Raw genomic sequence first — 12244 nt, 5'->3', positions numbered from 1 at the left:
GCATTATTCACAACTGCCAAAAGACGGAAACAACCCAAGTGCCCATTAACTGATGAATGGATAAACATAATGTAGTATATACACATGATAGAATATTATTCAGCTGTAAGAAGAAATGAAGTCCTGGTGCATGTGACAATATGAATGAACCTTGAGGACATTAAGTTGAGTGAAATAAGCCAGACACAAAATGACAAATATTGTATGGTCTCACTAACATGACTAATTATAATGAGTAAACTCCTGGAGCTAAAATGTAGAGTACAGGTTACCAGGAGATAGGAAGAGGTAGAGAATGGGGAGCTGATGTTCAATTTATACAGAATTTTTAATAAGGTTGACTCTAAATGTTTGGAAATGAATAGAGCTGATGGTAGCATATGACCGTAAGTGTAATTAACAGTGCTGAAGAGGAGATGGGCAGAAGGGTAAAGGGGAGCACTTTGGGAAAAAAAAACAAGTTATTTTAGGAACACAAGCTAAAAAAAAAAAAAAAAAAAGAAAAAGACCTTTCTTTCCCTTGCTGCACTTCCCTGATGTGTTAAGAAGTTCGCAGAAGACATTTCCAAATACACAAATGTATCTCATTCACACCTTTCTTTCTAACTTACACCCAAAGCACAAGCAATGAATGTCAAAGCCACTCAACTGGGACAGAACAGTATCTTCAACAAACGGTGTTGGGAGAACAGGATATGCATATCCAAAAGAATGAAAAAGGACACTTAACTCACACCTTATATAAAAATTAACTCAAAATGGATCAAAGACCTCAATATAAGAGCCAGGACCATAAAACTCCTAGAAGACACAGGGGTTCCAATTCCAGCACTCGTTCGTGATTCTCAAGAGTGAGCTGAGTATTTTAACTTTAAAACATCTGAAAATAACTCTGTATTGTAAAGAATCTAATAAATGAACACGAATAACTTGTGAACTTGTTCTCATTTATGAGCCACTAGAAACAGAAGGCTCCTCTGAAGTCCAAGCCATTAAGTATATCGCCAAGTGTCTCATCATTTTCTAAATATCTTCCTACTGTATGGTGCACTGGGATCCCAGGGCAGCGGTTTTTTTTTTTTTTTTTTCAGGCACCCCAATTTTTATTTATCCACTGTGATGGTTTAGGTTCATATGTCAACTTGGCCAGGTGGTGGTACCCAGCTGTCTGATCAAGCAAGCAGCGGCCTAACCGTTACTGCAAGGACATTTGTGGCTGGTTAATAAACCAGAAGGCTGGTTTATTAAATCATCAGTCAATTGGCAGCAGCTGTGACTGATTATATCAACAAAGGGTGTGTCTTTCACAATGAGAGAATGCAGTCAGCTGGATTTAATCCAATCAGTTGATGACTTTTAAGTGAGACAGATAGACCTTCACTTCTTCTTCCGCTGACCAGCAAAGTGTTACCTGAGTTCATCAAAGTTGCCTATTCGTTGCCTGAGCAGTTCATCGAACATCTTCATTGCAGTTGCCAGTCTGCTGCCTGCCCTACGGAATTTGGACTTGTACATACCCACAGTTGCGTGAGACATTTCTATAAAGCTTATATTTATAGATATCTCTTGTTGATTCTGTTTCCCTAGAGAACCCTAATACACCCACCTTCCTGCTCTCTCTTAACACAAATATAAACCCAATTAGTCTCTTTTTGACCCAGGGTTGTGATAGGAACCATCATGTTTTAAAGTGATGGCAGTCTTATGCCTGCTTTTACATTTGTCTGGCCCCCTCAACCTCTGGTTGTCACTTCTCTTGTCCCATTAACAGTCTATTCTCATCCCTGTAAAACAGGGACTGAAAGCACCAACATCATTGTTCTGAGGTTTAAAAGAAAATGCCCAGCACTAGGCCAGCTTCTGTCAGGGACCTTCAAACTTCAGCAGCTCCTCCCTGCCCTTCAAGACTGCTTCTCCTCACTACCATGAGCACAGGTGAACCCGTGAGCCAAGCCATGGGTATAAAGTCCATTTGGCCAGGTGAGGTCCTATATAGTAAAGGGCATGGGCTTTCTGACCATCACTGCTGACTTCCAGCCTAATGACTGACTGCAGGAGTGGTTCCAAGACCCCTGAACTCATGTTTTCCTGTGGGTTTTTCTCTTGCACCTCCACTGTGACCAGGGCTGGAGGAGGGGTTTCTCAATGCCCCTTGTCACCCTTAGAACAGTAAGAGGTATGCAGTAGAGGCCGAAGACTGAGTGACCAGCCCCAGGAAGTCAATGGGCGAAGACACTGATAAACCAATCTCAAAGTTGGTGCCATTTGTTCTTGGGGAGGAGAGGTAGGGCCTGGGCAGGGACACCAGCTGGAAGGCGAAGGGCGGGCCTGGCTCTCAGCAGCTGTATTGATCAGGCTTGAAGGACCTGCCCAGGTACCAGGACTGCTTCTTGGTCAGGTAGGTCAGATTCACATTCAGCTTGCCTGGATGGTCTCCTACCATTGCCTCATCCAGCTTCTTGGGCAGGAAGTGGACTCAGTTGGGGCACTTGTCCAGGTGGGTCCACAACTCGTCATAAAACTAGGGTGGCCCATGGCACAGGCCAGGTTGACAAGCCGGCCCTTGGCCAGTAGGCTGACATGACGACCATTCTTCAGCCAGTGCACCTGGAGCTCGATGTTCACTTTCTCCACAGCGTTCTCACTGAATCACTTGACATCAACCTCCATGTCAAAGGGTCCAATGCTACACTCGATGGCACCACCCTTTTGTCTGTTCAAAGTGCTCACTGTGCTGGTGACAAAGACGTTGCTCTCCCTTCAGGCCTCATCCAAGGTGGTCACTGCGTAGGCCTCCATGGCAGCCTGCAGCATGTTGATGGAGTCGATCTCGGTGACGATGGCATAGATCCCGGAAGTCCTCAGGGCCTGGGCACAACTACTGCCCAGGTCACCATGCCCACCTTGCCCCCAGTCATCATATCTGTAGCCTGCTTGATGCCATCTATGAGGGACTCCTGACAGCCATAAAAGCTGTCAGACTTGCTCTTGGTGACAGTCATTGACAGTGTGGCTCCTTCAGGAGCCCATTGGTCATCGTTTTGTATGGTGCCTCAGACACCAGGCAGGAGCTGCAGGTATTTGGTGTGGATGAGGTTGGTGAGGTCCCTGCCCTCATCCAGAATCATGCTGAGGGGCCTGTCTTTGAAGCGCAATGGCTGTATTCCTCGTCCACTGGAAGGCCAGCCTTGGCAGTGGCAGCTGCTGCATGGTCTTAGGTGGAGAAGATGCTGCAGGTGGACCACTACCCCTCACCACCCAGGAGCAATGAGGGCTTCAAGGAGCACAGCTATCTCCACGGTCAAGTGCAGACCACCAGAGGTATGGCACCCTTCCATGGCTTGGAGGCTGAGTACATCTCCCACACATGTATCAGGCCCAGCATCTCATTCTCTGCCATGTCCAGGGCCCTGCATCCCCAGGAGGCCAGGCCAATGTCAGCGACTTTGCAGGGCATCATATGACATGCTTGGAGTGATGACTACAGGTGAAGAGGGGGCCAGGCCTTGGACTGGGGTGGTGTTTTGACACTGTGGGCCACCACCCATCAGTAACTTGTGAAAACAACTTTTCACACACACAAAAATAGTATATAAGATGCCAGACTCTATCTCAAGAAGTAAAGATGAGCATTGCTTGGTTTGCCAGTTTGGATGTATTATGTCCCCCAAACTCCCACCATCTTTGATGCAATCTTGTGGGGGCAGGTGTATTAGTGTTGATTAGGTTGGAACCTTTTGATTGGATGTTTCCATGGAGATATGACCCACTTAACTCTAAGTGATGACTTTGATTGGATAATTTCCATGGAGGTCTTATCCCACCCATTCAGGGTGGGTCTGAATTAAATCACTGGAACCAATGAGCTGACAAACAGAAGGAACTCAGAGCTGCTGCAGCTAAGAGAGGACAAAATGCCCCAAGAGCAACATATTGGAGAATGCCATTTTGAAACATAACCTGGGAGCAAGCGAATGCCAGCCACAGTGCCTTCTGAGCTAACAGGTTTCCGGATGCCAATGGCCATTCTCCAGTGAAGGTACCCTATTGTTGATGCCTTAGCTTGGACATTTTATGGCCTTAAGGCTGTAGCTTTGTAACCAAATAAACCCTCTTTATCAAAGCCAATCCATTTCTGGTATTTTGCATAATGGCAGCATTAGCAAACCAGAACACTTGGTAAAACTGTGGATTTCATCATATCTATGTGGGTTTACTGGGCCACACTGTATAAAATGTTATTTTTCATTATGATCCTAGTAAAAACGAAACACACCCATCTAGGGGCGCCACGCTACAACAGTCACAGAGACTATAGTTTTAAAAATCTCCAGAGACAGGGATATTCAAGTAAACTAGAAGGCCTGTTAACCTGAACTCTGTTTCTGCTTATTTTGGCACTAGATCAATTGTCCAATTCAGTTAAGTTTTTATGGGGCAGCATTGGTCCTAGATATTGAGGCAGCAGCCAAGAAGCCCATCAAGCAAAGAAAATGAATAAATAACAATCAGATGACACAGGGTTAGGTCAACTGAGTAAAACAAGATGCCACTCTGGGGTTCCATGTCACTATTTCTTTAATGTTAATGTTAATAAAAGATTAAAAATTGTTATGCTTGTGGCAACAACAGGGTTGAATTCTGAAGCCATGCTAAATGAGAGAAACCAGACACAAAAGGCCACATATTGTATGATTCCATTTATACGAAATGTCCAGAACAGGCAAATCCACAGAGATAGGAAGTAGATTAGCGGTTGTCAAGGGCTGAGGAGAGTGGAATGACAATGATTGCACAACTCTGTGAAAATACTAAAATCACTGAACTACATACTTAGAAAGGATGAAGGTTAAGTACATGAATTATATATAAATTAAAAGTTTTTAAAAGTAGCAGCAGCCTGGCAGACCCTGAGGGCAGCAGGGCTCTCCCCAACAAGTGTCGAAGCTGGAGGGCATCTCCTTTTGACTGGAGTTTTTGGAAAATTCTGGGAGAGGGAGAAATGCCAAAAGGGAGATCTTATCTTCCAAATAATAAGCTAGCTGGAGCTAATGACAAATTTGAAAGCAAAAATTTACAAGGGGTGACTTATAATTGTTCCTCAAACTTATGGACCAGACTACACTTTAATTTTAATAGAGTTGTTAAAAAAAAAAAAAAGAAAAGCTAAATTATGTTCACTGTTGAGCCTTCGTGCCTGGTATACAGCAGGCGCCTGGAATACTCTGTTGAATGAATGGACAAATGAATGAATGAACACACCTTAACACAGCTGAGCACTCCAAAAGCAACAGTAACCCTGTGAAATCAGGAGTGTTATTATGTTTCCAATTGCATAGAGAGAAAACTGAAGCTTAGAAAGCTTAAGAGGCATCTCTACCACCACAAAGGCAGCCCTAGGCTCTTGGAGGCAGGCTGTGCTGAACCACCTTGGTGTTTGAGGTGCACAGCCCACGGGGAGGAAAAGGGAATGTGGGTAAGGTCAGAAAAGGGGAAGCCTGTAAAGCTGAGAGTGTTAGACAACTCCATGGTAGAAGAAAAGGCTGGAAAGGTGGGTGGGTAAGGTGGGTGGGGGATCTCCACAGTTGGAAGTTTGAACTTCCATGCAAGAGACAGGAGGGCTGGGTGTATTTGTTTCCTATGGCTGCTGCAACAAACACAGGGGCTTACAGGACCTTATTTTCTTACAGTTCTCTGAAACAGATATCACTGGGCTAAAATCAAGGGGCTGTGCTTCTTCAAGAGGTTCTGGGGGAGGAGAATCTGTTTCCTGACCTTTTCCAGCTTCTAGAAGCCGACCATATTTCTGGGCTCATGGTCCCTTCCTCCTATCACTCTGACCCCTGCTTCTGTCATCCTATCTCCTTCTGCCTCTGCTCCCCCTGCCTTCCTCTTATAAGGACCCTTGTGATGACACTGGACCCACCCAAATAACCCAGGAAAATCCCCCAATCTCAAGATCCTTAACTTAATCCCACTTGCAAAGTTCCCTTTGCCAAGTGAAGTTACATATTTGCAGGATGTGGGGATCAGGACATGGACATTTTTGTGGGGTCCATTTTTCTGCCAACCACACTGGGTTATGATGCTTTCACTTGGTTAATCTGGTGGGAGAAGGATGATTATAAATTACAGGACAGAGGAGAGACACCGACGTTCCTCCTACCTCCTGATGCCAGGACCCTTCATGCGTAAAGTGTCGAGGGTGGGACAAGGAAGGCTGGTGCCTGGGGCTCATGGTCCCTTCCTCCTATCACTCTGACCCCTGCTTCTGTCATCCTATCTCCTTCTGCCTCTGCTCCCCCTGCCTTCCTCTTATAAGGACCCTTGTGATGACACTGGACCCACCCAAATAACCCAGGACAGGGGAGTCCGAAGAACTGCAAGGATGTGGCAACTGATGGCTTACACGAGTAAGACCTCAGAGGCTTCCTAGCCAAATCCCTGCTCTACTCTCAAAAGACTACCTTCCTTTTCACTTCTGACGAGTTTTCCATCACTTAGCTCCGAGTGCTTCTGTCTCTCTCCTTCCTCCTCCTACCACCCACCTCAAGGGGGTAGTGACTGTTTTGTAGATTCTGCTCAGTATCCTGCTGCTCCACTCTCACCCCATCCCAAAGCACAACCTGAGACCATAATGGTCCACGAAGGGCTGCTTTTGTTTGTTTGTTTGTTTGTTTGTTTGTTCTTGAAGGACCTTGGAATGGATAGAGGTGGGGTGGGGAAAAGAGCTCTTCATTGGAAGGCAGAGAACACAGTCAATTTTCTCTCCAATGCAAGATAAACTTTAGAGAGGGGTCCAAGCTGGCCATACCAATGGCGGCCCATATCTACAAGCTGGAGGGTCCCCATGCCATGAAAGGAAGAATTCTACTAGCCAATGAATGACCTCTGGTCCCATGGTTATTCAGTCACCTGCCTCACTCCCCAGAGGGAGTCATCCAAGCCTCTTCTTTCTCCCACACTGTCAGGTAAGTCCTGTCACATCTACCTTTGAATTGGTCTGAATTCTGTCTGCTCTGGAGAGGGCATTCCTGTCCAGGGCTGAGCTAATCCACGGTCAAACTCTTACCCTCACACCTTTGCCTAAACCCCTGCCACACGGAACAGCCCATAGGCCCTTTGTAATCATCTCCCACCTGACAGGGACCCTGAGTCTATAAACTTTATCCCCAGCATCTGGGCACAGTGCTTGACCTGAGTAACCCAGAATAAAAATCTATTAATGTCAATGACCCAGCAACCAAGCATTTATGTTGGTGAATTGTTCCCTTTCTCTTTAGGGTTTTCTTTAGACTGGCAGCCTTAACTCCCTTAACTCTGCCCTTTGGCCTTCTAGGTAGCCCAGCCCCAAGCAACTGCTTTAAAGTTTTATTCCATAACCATGCCAACTGTTCTAGTTCTTTCCAGTTCTCTTCCCATCTCTCTCTCTCCCTCTCACTCTTTTTTTAACAGCTTTATTGAGCTGCAACCCACATACCACACAATTCAGCCATTTAGAGTGTACAAGTCAATGATCTTTAGTAATTCACAGAGTTGTGCGTGCATCACCACAATCAAATTGAGAAAATTTTCACAAGCTCAAGGCGACACCCCACACCCCTTAAAAAAAAACCCAGTCACTCTCTCTCCCTAGCTGCTGGCAACCACTAATCTACTTTCTGTCTATAGATTTGCCTGTTCTGGACATTTGATATAAATGGGATCATATGGTATAAGGTCTTTTGGGACTGGCTTCTTTCACTCAGCATAATGTTTTCAAAGTTCATCCATGTTGTCACATATATCAGAACTCATCCCTTTTTATAGCTGAATAATATTCCATTGTACGGATGTACCACATTGGATTTATCCATTCAACATCCATGGATGGACATTTAAGTGGTTTCTGCTTTATGGCTATTATGAATAAAGTTGCTATAAACATTCACATACAAATTTTTGTGTGGAAGTCAATTTTCATTTCTCTTGGATATGTACCTGGGAGTAGAACTGTTGAATCATACGGTAACTTTAAGTTTAAGCTTTTGTGGAACTGCCAGACTTCTTCCAAAGCAGCTGCACCATTTTACATTCCCACCAGCAATATATGAGGGTTCCAACTTTCCCATCTTCCTACCTCTCTTAAACTCTTCCATTAGGAGCCCCCAAACTGGGCACAGCAAAGAGTCACCAGGAACCCTCCATTAATTACCACATCCGAGCACTGTGGGCACCACAGAACAGACTCTTTCTTAGCCTCAGATGCCCAACAATGCTCAAAAAATTCTCTGCTCTATATCATGTCTATCAGTCACAAAGGGACTGCTGAATATACTAACCCCCGTTGTGGACACTTCCTGATTTACTATTCTTCCTAAATTTAATTTCACTCTTCAAGATGCTCAGCAAATTACAGTTATCCATAAACAGTGGGTATGTGGCATGAACTTGTGTGGGGGGTTACAAGGGATTCCTGTCAAGAAACTTGATGGGCTCATTGTGTCTCTCCAGCCCATACTTATAATACAAACGTTGACACGGTTCATGCCAAAAGCTGACAAGTCACGCATGCTCAGACCGGTCTCCCTCTTCTGACTTTCTCTCCACCTGATACCCACCCATAAGAATGACATTCCGATGAAGTGTTCTAACTTAGATAGTGGTGACAGTTGCATAACTCTGTGAATAGACTTAAAACCACTGAATTTAAACCACTTTAAAAGGGTGAATTTTATGGTATGTGAATCATATCTCAATAACACGGTTATTAAAAAAAAAAAGAATGGCATGAGTTTAAAACATAAACACATTTTAAATGTGTTAAATGTATACTTTTAGACAGTTAAACCTTTAGAATATTTTTTCAAGATATAATCATAAATCAGGTTATGTATTTGCTGCATTGGACATATCCAATTGTACCTCTATACTCAGTTAAACCCATGTATCTATGTACAAAAGCAGAGAAGCAAGCAAGTGGAATTTAGTTTACACCCAAGGTAATTTTAACAACAAAAAACGAGTACAGCTCCAGTGGTTGGTTCAGCGAAACCTCCGGGGAGGACATTATTTTAACCAGCTTCCCCCTTCCCCCAGTCAGCCACATTCCTCCTCAGAAAAAATTCCTCAGGGCAGCCCCAGAGCCACCAGTTGAATTGTTTTGCACCAGAAGAGAGAGTTGTTCAAAACACAGCAGCTCCTCACAGCTTTTGGTGGGGGAAAGGAAAGCTTTACTAACCAATACCAAAGAAGCAGACCGGTCAGATTTAATATAGGTCTCTTGGCTTTCAGTTATTTAAAAGAACTGGAGATCAGACTGTTGTAAAAATCACAAATGAAGTTAAAGAAATGGGAACTCGACACAGGGTGAGTGAGGAAAAAGGAAGGAGCCCTTGACCTAAGGGTCAGAGCTATGCCAAACATGTGGTAGGTAAACACCCAGGGAGGCCCAGCTGGTGACCACAGCCCTAGCCCCGGAGGCCAGTGACAACAAAGGACAACGGCCTTGCAGCCCTAATTGCTACTGTGTGACAAAAATGAAAATTATACCACAGCTTATGCCAGAAACAGTGTACATGCCACTCCAACTTTCAAAGTTGGGGCATTCTCAAGTCAAACTTTAAAATAAAGGTAAGAGAAAAACTACAATAACTTCTTTTCCATTTCTCTAAGACAGGAAATAAGCTTTAGCAATCCAAAACAAATTATGTTTACAAAAATGAAATTTATTATGCTTTCCAGCTGTATACTTCTTCCAACTTTTCTCAAAGGGGCTTGACCCACAGAAATGGCACACTATTGATCAAGTGCAAACGCTGACCAGTCCAAACAACAGCCAAGACACATTTTCCAGACTCCTTACTACTTAGAATGCCAAACAGGCTTGGTGCAGTCACATATGCACAGAATAGATAATATTTATTGAGCAGTCGCCATAAGCCAAGCACTCTGCTGTGCACCTTACAAATATTATCTCATCGAACCCCCAACCAATCCATATTCCCACTTCATAGGTGGGAAGACTGAGGCTTAGAGAGGTTACACTGCTAACATGTGGTGGAATTAGGACCAGAACCCAGATCTGAGGTGACACTGAAGTCTGCACTACTGACAATTCTCCCTACAGCTCGGAGATTAATCATTCACAAACGGACCTGCCAAATCATCGCAAATCACCATTGGCTTCAGGCTTTTCACACTGTCCTGAGCTCTCCCCGATCAATGAGAAGAGAAGAACCCTTCCAAGCTCCTGGCTGGAGTTCTACTCTCCCGGCAGTAGGAAAAGGGGAAAAGCTGTGTCCTTCACTTCGCGGTAAAACGTCAAGCAACTTTCTATCCCGTAGGCCAGCCATCTCTTCTACGGCTTCGATCTCAACAGAGCAACAGGTAAATATAAGGGGAAGACAGCGACAACGAACCACGCAAGGACCAATTTTCACTCCTGTCCACCCTGAAAGCAGCACTGCACCATCCAAGTTCTTATGCAAGAAACAAACTGAAAGAGGGGTAAAGACGACCCAAAGCGCACGCACACTTTGTATGATTTTGTTACCCAAATGCTCGCTGGCGGGCGGGACGTCTAGTCCGATGAGTGAGGCTTCTCCTCGGAGGCCTTTAGCGTTTGGGGGCCGGGTAATGTTATTGTTTTCATTACTTCCCAGATCCTATCCCCGGCACTCATTAGCGGGGCACAGAGGCTGGAACTCGAGTACTCTTTCCCTCCTGGAGCAGAAGAAGTTGCTCCGCCCGAGGGGTGGGGATCAGATGAGGCCCACGGGCATCGCCTCCACTTCTGCATTTGCCAAATAGAGCCCGCATGCATGTAAGGAGCGGCCTGAACTGGGGGGACCCGCCTGCTTGGGTGGGAGTCCACTGCGGCCCGGCTGGAGGCCCCAACAAGAACCGGGGGTCGCGCGCGCGCCCTGGCGGCGCCTTCCCGGGCAACCAAGCCTCCCTCGCGGACTCCGCCGTTCTCGGGCCCGTCCCTCCGCCGCCCTCACCTCGGCCGGGTGCCCTGCAGGCCACTCGCCGCCCACTCTCGCCGCGGCCGCCCGGCCTCCCCGGATCCACAGCAGCCCCGACCTCGGAGCCGGAAGCGGGAAGCCGCGCGCCGTGTGCTGCGCCGGCGCAGCCCCGCCCCCAGAGGGTGTGGACCGGGAAGGAGGCGGGCCGGAGGGCGTGGACCCGGAAGGGGGCGGGACCTCGAGGGTGGGGCCGTTCCTGGAATCTCGCACTTTGCCTCAAACTGAGCCCAGAGAGGTGGAAAGGGGGTGGGGATTGAATGGGATGGGTCTTTGCGGTGAGGGAAGGTCTGTGCTTGGGGGGTGGTCAGCGGGTTTGGAGGGTCACCAGTGTGAAATCAGTGGGGTTTGGAGCGTTCTGAGGGGGTGGGGACAACGGAGACCTAGGGAGTCAGGGGATCTCCTGGACCGGAGCAGCGGGCTCGGGGGCGCTTAAGGGGGGCGAGTCCAAGGACGCGGGAAATCTGAGGAAGGAGGTCCAAGAGATGGGGAGAATGGGTCTCTCCTGCGAAGGAGGAAATGGAAAGGGCTTCAGAGGGGTGGGAGGGAGGGCGTACGCAGGATATGGGGGGCGAATGTGTGGATACAACAGGACTGGGTAGACCGGGGAGCAGCGTAGATTATAGAAAGGAAGGTCTGGGGAAAACGAGTCAGATACCTCCCAAATATTGATATTGATATTGATATTGATACCCCAGACAGCCCAATATAGATCCCATCAGACATCCTATCCACATACTAGACACCCAAAAAGGTGCGAAAACAGCATAAAACAGGCTTTCAGGCACCACCAAATATATGTCAGGACCACAGAGGTCCATCACATAGCACAAATTAGCACTCAGAACCTGAAAAACATGCCAAAACCCCCGAAAGTAAAAGACTCTACCCAGGAACCATCAGATATCCCCAGAAAGGCGTTCAGACACCCAGAAAATTATCAGATACCCTACACTGGAGCTTTCAGATATTGATACTCCAAAACACATACCAGTTATCCCCAATACAGATGTTGCCATATACCCCCAAACAGATGTTCAGAATCTAAAACATATGCTGGACACCTGGCATGGGGGTGTATTATTAGACACACTTAAATGTGCCAGAGGACTCCCCCAGAGCCAGCACCCTCTAAGGTACCATCAGACATCCCCGCTTGTCCAATCCAGGTTGACAGTTGGGCAATAACTAAGAATGGAGCCAAGCAGCTCTCAGCAGTGTTCCAGGCCAGTGAACCAGAC

At 46.5% G+C, this 12244-nt stretch overlaps 1 protein-coding gene and 1 pseudogene across 5 annotated transcripts in view; both read right to left on the bottom strand.

Moving 5' to 3' along the window:
- Positions 1-12244, bottom strand: part of ARHGEF18 (Rho/Rac guanine nucleotide exchange factor 18) — a 122403-nt gene that overhangs the window by 80831 nt on the left and 29328 nt on the right. Inside the window, exon 1 of one of the 5 annotated variants that reach the window (XM_037824416.1) lies at positions 10983-11253. The exons of the other annotated variants lie outside the window; for them this stretch is intronic. The gene's annotated coding sequence lies outside the window, so the exon portion shown is untranslated. Of the gene's footprint in view, positions 1-10982; positions 11254-12244 lie in introns of those variants that run through there. 5 annotated transcript variants of the gene reach the window in all.
- Positions 1487-3749, bottom strand: LOC119525620 (annotated as a pseudogene).

The sequence above is a fragment of the Choloepus didactylus genome, assembly GCF_015220235.1.
Source record: "Choloepus didactylus isolate mChoDid1 chromosome 25 unlocalized genomic scaffold, mChoDid1.pri SUPER_25_unloc2, whole genome shotgun sequence".
Classification (NCBI taxonomy): Eukaryota; Metazoa; Chordata; class Mammalia; order Pilosa; family Megalonychidae; genus Choloepus; species Choloepus didactylus.
Note: the sequence above shows the minus strand (reverse complement) of the source record. Positions and strands in the feature narration are given on the sequence as shown.